Source organism: Hakea prostrata, chromosome 1 (genome assembly GCF_041222555.1).
Source record: "Hakea prostrata isolate BN-2017 chromosome 1, UWA_Hpros_2, whole genome shotgun sequence".
NCBI lineage: Eukaryota > Viridiplantae > Streptophyta > Magnoliopsida > Proteales > Proteaceae > Hakea > Hakea prostrata.
The window spans coordinates 62,018,941-62,028,256 of record NC_142600.1 but is presented as its reverse complement, the minus strand read 5'-3'; the positions used below and the strand labels follow the sequence as shown (position 1 = coordinate 62,028,256).

At 38.7% G+C, this 9,316-nt stretch overlaps 1 pseudogene; it reads left to right on the top strand.

Moving 5' to 3' along the window:
• Positions 1–4,670: 4,670 nt before the first annotated feature.
• LOC149029319 (phospholipase A(1) DAD1, chloroplastic pseudogene) lies at positions 4,671–6,041 on the top strand (annotated as a pseudogene).
• Positions 6,042–9,316: the final 3,275 nt, after the last annotated feature.

Genomic DNA, 9,316 nt, shown 5'->3' with positions numbered 1-9,316 from the left:
GGATGAAGAAAAGGCATCCCATTTCTAATGACAGTTTATAGTCTCTGGTAACGCTTTCCTCTTGTCTCTACTTCTTGTTGCTAGGTGGTAAATGATTTCTACAGTTTAAAAGGTGAGGTAAAATATGAATTATAATATTTCCCTTTGCACTTGGTATAAGGCATTTTGGTTGATGTCTTGTATTTCATACATTGGGGTTAAGCAAGGTTATGGTAGATTGTTTGAATGCTAGAGACATGATCAGAAATAGAGTTTTAGCTCTTTCTTCATTATTGTTGAGCCAAGTGTATACTTCTGCTGTGGTTGGTGGGGTCAGCACATTAAGAAATCAAGAAACAACACAATGTTAGTTGTTTCCATAATATGTGTGTGTGTGTGAAAGAGGAGTCTTAACATGACCAGTTGAATTTGAACGAACCGACCATAGATTTTGCAAATCTTTTCTTTCGTTTCCAGTTATTAGAGTTGTCTCTATCGTTAGGAACTTGAGATTTTCAGCAAGAAGCTTAATAACTGCTTTCCTATAGACCCTGGGAGCCATAAAAATCTTCAACCTAAGCAGAGCAGATACCTTCAATCTGTACTTTGACTAGGTCGGTGGCCTCAATAGGTACGGTGACAATCCCCAACACGTTGCATTAACAACCAACATGTGGCATGTTCCAGAGAAGGTTGTTGAGCTTATACTTAAGAAGATTGCTTCGAGCCTCTCAAGTTATTAAGAAGAGTTGGGCTCTGGTTGTTATTCATGGAGCACGAGCAGGTCAGATCATCCTTTTCACTTACTCCAAGCCTACAGAGACAAAATATTAATAAACTGTTCAGTCTTCATCCATCACTGTCACTGTAACCGCGACATTACTTGGTTTTGAATCTGGGTGACGTGATAGCCTTGGATCTATATCAGACTTTCAAAATCCAATGTTATAGTCAGTCATTTTCGATAGGCTATTTCTTGGTTGTAGCTTCTATACTTTGGTTTTGTTGTGAATTTGTGATTCCTAGAAATAGAAGAGATTCTGTGACTGAGGTTTAATGCACAAAAGCCTCCCTACTTACTGGTATTCTTTTCTGATGATAATAGACCTATTACTTGACTTTCAAGTAAATATCATGAGAACTGGAACATTTCAAAATCTTACTAGTGTTTTACATTGAAAAACACAGATGGGAGCCTCAATGTGAGGCTGGCTTTGATTAACTTGTTGATGGAAGACAAGATAGCTTATCTAAAATACTAAAACCCAGAAGAAAAGTATAACCCAAGACTTATGTGTAACAAAAATGGTTATACAATTTGATTTGTCACTCAAAAGAATGCTGAAATTTTAGTTGCCAACTAGAAGGGATTGCTGACTGCCTGATCTATAATCAGTGCTTGTCGGCAGGTACCCACACTTCATTTTCCTTATTAATGTCTAACTATTAATGAAGCTATTTATCTGCAAGAAAATCTTGTAGTTGTTTGTGGATACAATGGCTGCCACAAAGGACTCACTCCTGGATCAAGTTCATGGCTGGTTTAAATCCAATTGTGCCAACTCAAAAACTCATTTCCAAAGTGAGGAAAAACCAAACACCAAAATGAGAAACTCTTCTTGAATACAAAAGACGAGCACTGCTAGCTTCCCTTATATAGTTTACCAGACATGTTCTTTGTCAGGATCTGGACATTTCAGCTGCTTCTCAACTCATAAAGCAATCCTCCATACATGCTCACATGTCTTGTTGCTGCTAGTGGCTCAGTTCGCTATGCACAGGTTTTGGCTGAAACTGTGGAGTTAGCAAATAAGGCGTTACAGGGAATTAGTCAGTCAATAGAAATAGGGAAAGAAAATGTGAAAATCAAGATTTCTGTGCTGTGTCCATCAAATTTTCTGTCCTTTTGTCACTGTTTACATTTGGATCTTCGATTTTGGAAGATATAGAGGGAATAAGAGGAGCAACAGACTTGAACAGGCACCAAGCAAAATTTTCAGTTGATTTGCCCTTTTACTTGATTGAGTTGCAAAACACATACAGTGGTGGTAGAAGTGGTTGTTCAACTACTTTGAGCAAAATATCTTAATGAACTAGGATATGCCTTGCTGTCATTGAGCCTAGTGATATAATGCCACCAAACAAGATTGAACGACGGCCTTTTTGTATCGTTGACCATTGAGATGTGCGTAGGGTATCATTAAACTTTCGATTTGATGTTCAACTTAAAATTGACTCAACTTTAGATCCTTTGAGCTTCATTTTCCTTCCACATATTTGCCGGTTTATTGTCAAGCCACAAATAGTGACGTGTTATACTTCACTAGGCACAGTGATCCTATAGAAACCCATACTTATTGAGGTGAATTATGAAAGACAACACTAGGCATACGGTGCCAAAGGAACCCTAATTTATTGGGGGTGAATCATGCAAGACAAAAACAAAGCAGAAAGAGTAAAGAATATGGCTAAATAAGGTTTGGCTGACAGGTTCTACAGTTCACCATTTGATCCATATGGCCATTAGGCCCATTGTAGCCCATGATTGGTATTTTCTAGTTGAGCCTCAATTTTGGAAAAGTTAGAACCAGCCACACACTGTCTTCTAGCTCTTATTAGAATGGAGTTTTGACTCTTTGTAGAATTAAACATTCACAGGAACCTGGGTCCATTCAATTTTTGTCACCTGGAAAATTCTTCCACTTCCAAAAGCAACTTTAGTGCTTTTGGCTTTATTCATTTATCTTCTACTGTTATAATCCATATGCAAATCAATAAATACTTTCGGTTGTTTCTTACATGGTTATTTGTAGTCAATAAAATGAATTAATGGGCTTCAAAACTGCTTTGGTGCATGCAAGAACTATACGATTAGACATCATTCTCCACATGATTGAATGCAAATTTGCTCAATTTAAGTTCTGACCAGGAAAAAAAAAGAAGAGGAGGAGGATTGATAAAGCGAGGTAGCAAAAGCAATTGGAGTCCCACCAAGCATGTGGATTTAATAGCATGAGATATCTGTGCGTAAAACCAGAACCTCTCTGTTGAGCATTTAAACAAACAGATGGATCATGTGTTGTTGTTGTTGCCTTATGTATCTCATATCCATTCTCCTCCATTCCCAGTTTCTGTTTTTGACGAAGGAAACATTTTCACTTATGTAACAGTGCTGCTCTTGTTGCAAGCCCTTCATTACCACTATTCCCTCTTCTTACGTGACCTTTACTAACTCCAAAATCCCCGCGTAGGGGCCACATCCGAATCCTTAAATGAGAAAAGATACAAAACCCAATCCCAGAAAGTAAATTTGGTCTATGATTAAGTTGGCTCAGGATCAATGGATCCCCAGTAAAAGACCAGCACTTTCTAATCTTTACAAACAAGTCCACTCACCCTTTCTTCAAGCGTTTTGTCTTTTCCGGTACTATTATGGAGTCTCATTCTCTTAGGTTTCTTATACGAAAACCATGTGTTGATCCTCTTGTGCTTAGTTCTAATGGTGTTAATTCCAAATACGCTTCAATACTCTACTCATATGGAGAGAAAATTGTTTGACCCACGTAGTTGGACTTGTTTAATCACAAGACAAAATGGTTTTTGTCTTTCAAATTAGACGAATGTTAAGAATCCAAGTACGTGGTTAAAAACTCTCTATAGATGTAGACATATCAAATCCTTACATGAAGTAAAGAAGACAATTAAATCAATAAAAAAAATGTGAAAATAGTCTAAACGGTGCATTAATTCCGTGTTTCTGTGATGTGGAATTGGATGAAAATGACTTACATTGAAGTGAAACCAAACCAAAAGCCTCGAACCTTCCCGTATTGGTTCGGGCCAACCAAAATGTAACCGGACCGGTTAATTGACAGCTGTTCAAATGTGCTTTTCTGAATTGATTTTGTGTAGAAATCTTATTCCACAGCAAAGGTTTGGCCGGTGAGTCCTTGCAGTAGTCGTATCGTATCATGATTCGTGGGCAGCAATACCATTATTGCACAAGTACGAAGATCATCATCCCGGCCCCGGGTCGAATCAGAGATGCATCTGGTCCAGGCCCAGAAAAGTCGGCGCACAAGGCTTTTGCGTACGTTAGTTACTAGTTCCCGTGTTTTCCAACTGGGACGGAAAGTTGATTTCGGCTGAGTCAAACTCGTCTCTCCTCGCCACCAACTTCCCACTTGTTCTCCCCTCAGCCTCTCATGGGCCTCCATCAATGCAACCCCCAGGCCCCACCCACTCTTCTCTCTCTCTCTCTCTCTCTCTCTCTCTCTCTCTCTCTCCCTCTCTCCCCAGTTCCAATGCAATTCCATTGCCGATATACCAAGTAGGTCCCACCAGTGCCGTTTTTCCAGTTATCTGCCCTAAGTGGGGTTTTGAAATTTAGTTACAAACTTACAAAACTGGCCTGGCCTGGCCTGTCTTCTTCATCATCAATCGTATATTTATACGTACGTACCCCACGCCCATCAACCTCTCAATCCATTACATCACCGTCCGTTCTCTCTCTCTCTCTCTTCTAATTTCTACTATAAAAAGCCAGTGAGGCAAGTCCGTTGAAATGCAACCGCGAGAACTTACACAAAAACAGTCACTAATAACTTGCGTCTTGACTCCTCTCACCAAGAGCCAAGAGCCAAGAGCCAAGAGCCAAGAGGCCTGTGTGTTTGTGTGAGCGCGTTAGACAAATGAAGCTCTCCACCAGCATGCTTCGTCCTTCCACCGTCCCAACACCTAAATGGTTCTTCTCTTCGACTTCCACTTCCACTTCCACTTCCACTTCTACTTCCACACGTTGCAGTACTGTCGCCGTAAAACCCATCACACAAACTCGAAAACCGCCCAACCTTAGCCGGAGCTGGACGGAGTATCAAGGTGCTCGTAACTGGGAAGGCTTGCTTGACCCACTTGATGATAATCTACGTGAGGAGATTCTCCGTTACGGTCAATTCGTCGGAGCTACTTATAATGCTTTCGACTTCGACCCTTCTTCTCCTACTTACGCCAATTGCCGTTTTCAGGAAGATTCTCTTCTCGACCGTTGTGGCTTGCCGGGTACGGGTTATCGGGTTACCAAGAACCTCTACGCTACGTCCAGCATTAAACTGCCTCGCTGGATCGCTAAAGCGCCCAATTGGGTTTCCACTCAGACCAGCTGGATCGGTTATGTGGCAGTCTGTGAGGATGAACGAGAGATCGAACGGCTCGGCAGGCGTGACGTCGTCGTTGCTTATAGAGGAACTGCCACCTCTCATGAATGGCTTGAAAACTTACGTACGTCGTTAACACATCTATCTGAGATAGATAATGGAGCTTCTTTCAACAGAAATGAACCCGAACCCGAACCCGAATTGGAACCCATGGTTGCCAGGGGTTTTCTCAGTCTATTTACCTCTGCAACGGCAGCGAACCGTAGCTTAAGAGAAGAAGTGAGGGAAGAAATCGGTCGGGTCCTTGAATCCTACGGTGACGAGACCATCAGCTTGACGATCACAGGACACAGCCTCGGTGCGGCTTTGGCTACACTGACCGCCTACGATATAACCACCAGCTTCAGTAATGCACCTTTGGTTACGGTCATCTCCTTCGGCGCTCCACGTCTCGGCAACCGTGGTTTCAGATGCCACGTGGAAAAGTGCGGGAGCAAGGTTTTACGCATTGTGAACTCAGACGACCTCATCACTAAAGTTCCTGGGTTTGTCATAGAGGAAGACGAAGAAGATGATGATGACGTGTCAAGTAGTAATAATAGAGCTAAAGAGAAAGCTGCTGCCTTCAACGTGGCAGGACTTCCGACGTGGCTTCTGAGACGAGTGGAGAGTACACTCTGCCAGACTCAGTGGGTTTACGCTGACGTGGGAAGGGAACTCCGAGTCAGCAGCAGAGACTCACCGTATCTCACCGGACCCACTACGAATTTAGCCACGTCACACGAGTTAGATACTTACCTACACTTGGTGAATGGCTTCTTAAGCTCCGAATGCCCTTTCCGGAAAACCGCGAGGAAAATGTTCGGAGGACGCAGCGCTGCAGTAGAAAATAACAAAGTAACTGCATAGTGAATTAAAATACAAAGAAATATATATTTTTTTTGTACAGTCATGGGGTCGGCTAAAGTACGCCGCCGGTGCTGATTACTCCTACGACCGTAGAAGAAGCCCCTGAAGAAAAAGGTGAATGTTGTTGTTATATTGACAAATAGAGAAGAAGGAAAGCGAGATCCATTGACGTAGAAAAAGGTTTTGAATAATATGAAATGACAGAAATAACCTTGTTTCTGGTTCTTATTTTCAACATGTACCTCCACCACCGACCTCTTTATTGAAAGGTACAAGAATGCACACGGTGTACCTCTTCACCAACTCAGGCACCGTCCTCACCAAATACGCGTTGGTCTATGGCTTTAATCAAACTTGGGCTTCTGGGTTTCTTGAAATTTTGTTCATGGAAGAAAAGAAATTAAGAGAAGCTATATAGGTCATCAGATCTTGAAAAGGAAGATTTTTTTCTTCTCCTTCTTAGAGAAATGTAAGTGAAGTACAGCTTTTTCTGATTATAATGGAAGATGCCAAAGCCAGCAGTTTTTTCCTTTAAGATCAAACTATAATCTTTGGTCCACCAAGAAAGAATCTCTTCTAGCTCTTCTTCAAACACTACACACACGCACCAAGAAAACCTTATTACTTTGCTTGAATGAGTTTGTTTAATTACTATAAATTCTTAATCAAAATTGATGGCTTTTGAAAGCTTAGGTGTAGTAGCTAGGTGTTGTAATCTTATTTTAGAAGCAAAACTGTATCAATTCAATCAAATATCTGGACCTGTATATATAAAAAAACTTATAAAACTGAACTACTTGCCTCTTTTTCTGATCTAAAAGTGCTTTTCCATTGGTTTGGTTGTAAGAGCATGTTGCTCAAAAATCAGTGGTTTGGTCTAAGGATGGAATTGAGTCTTTCCCCAACACCTTTAAAGGCTAAGGATTCCTAGAGAAATATAAAAATCTTAAAATGGTTTTTTTTGGAGATATTTTTTGGCAGCTTTCTTCCACAGATCATTTAACTTTCTTAAATTTGGTTTTTTTTATATTTATTTATTTGGGGAGGAAGGAGTGGGTAAGTCCAAAATTAGGGTTAGATAAAGAATGTAGAGTCTTCAGTGGAGAATTGGAGGAAGAAAAAAATAAGTTCCATGTTGTTGGAATGAGATTGAAATAGACTTAAAATCTCAAGTTTCTTTATGGTAAGAACCTAAAACCTCGATTCAATTCATTGATTTGATCTTTCCTTTGGTTTGTGGTTTAATTGAAACTAATCCATCCTTGTAGATAAAGTGCCAAGATAAAGTATATGAAAATGAAAGGAATGAAATCCACTTGCTCAAGCTCTTAACTCTACTACTTATTACTCCAAGCTATATGATCCTATATATACAAATTAAAAGGACACACCTATTGTCCAAGGCTTGAGGAAAGCGTATTTATGCAACCTTCGCTTCACTTTTTTCTTTCTTATCGTCTAAAAATGAAAATGATAACTAGTATATTGCGATAAAGCAATCTTTCTGTTGCACCAATCTCAGAATTTTTATTTATTTGACTTTTACAGTACAATGTAATTAAATGCAAAGCCATTAAATCCACCTAAACCCTTTGATCTCCTCACTGAGTACTGAGAGAGAAGTTAAAGTCTATATACTTTTTCTGGGGCAGAAGTAGGCTTCAGAGATATTTTCTTTAAACAAAAAAGAAGTATAAGTATCTATTATTTGATCTAATTTTGTTATTTGAACCTAATCCACCATGTAGATAAAATGCCAAATATAAGTATATAAAAATGAAGGAATGAATCCACTAGATCAAGACCTCACATGATCTTACTTACTAATCCAAGTATGATTTTAATTAAAAATAATATAAAATCCAAGCTATATGATCCTAAATATATAAATGGACCTAATTGCATGAGGCTTTGGATTGAGGAGAGAAAATTTATGTAATCTTCTCCTCACTTTTTTCCCCCTATTGTTCGAACCCCATAACTAGTATGTTGGGGCAAAACAGCCTTGCCATTGCACAAATCTCGTGTGTTGTCTTCATCTAACGTTTACAATACAATACAAATTAAATACAAAGTCATGAATCCACTTAAACCCTTTGATCCCCTCATTAAGTTGTAAGAGAGGAGTGAAAGTCTATATACTTTGGCTACAGCTGAAGTAGACCTAAGAGAGATTTTCTTTTTTAAAGAAAAAGTATTATGTACTTGTTGCTTTATCTAGTGTTGGTACTCTAATTGAATAAAACCCTTTTCATGGTAAACCTAATTCGGATTGTCTAGATTAACCTATTCTACCCTTCTAATAAATGAAATAGGATTTTTTCTCAGCAAAAATGAAGTTTAACTGTTGGTCATTGTCATACAATAATGAGGGATGAGTTCAAAATCATACACCTCAATGAACTTGAAGGCAATAGATCTAGACAAAAGAGTTGCTTCTTTCACATTTTGTTGATCTACCTTCTTGTATTCATATTCTCCAGGTTTCAAATCAGCGAACCAATGATGAAATGATGAAGGTTAAGAATCGGCTTCTTTCTTATAAAGGAGTCCTAGGACAAGTAATGGGAATCTTAATTTTCACAGTTACTGTTTCATATTATTCTCTTTCTCTCAACCCTAATGACTTAATCAGAATCCTACTGGACAACCAAGTGAGGGAAAGAAACGTAAAAGTCCTACTTGAACTCAACGAAAATAAAGGTTTAATTATTTGAGAATAGTCAACTACTTTAAGGAACCTTGAGTGCAAAGGGTACTTAGTCCCACGCCCATTATAGTTAACAGTAAACTTGATCAAATTATCCTGGTCTTGATTTATTTCCTTGTTTGAATAGTTGAAGCAAGAAAATTTTCAGGTGCTGTTCTATAGATATTAAAATTTAGAAAATTTTCAAGTGCTGTTCTATAGATATTAAAATTTGTTGTATATGATGAATTACACTGTTCAAATAACTGCTACAACCACAAAAGGTAGCTAGTGGAGTAGAGTCTTATTCCACAAGAACTTATTGTTTCATGAGACATATATATATATATATATATATATATATATATATATATATATATATATATATATATATATATATATGTACGTCTTCGTGTATGTGATGAGAGTGACCTTTCACTGTTAGCATGCAAATGATTGAAACCTACCCTAGAGAAGAGGACATGAAGTCTCTCATAATCAAAATGCAATGAAAAAAGTGCAATGAACTGATGAGAAGATCGACTAGTTGGACCAATGAAATCCCAAGTAATTGAAATTTTATAGA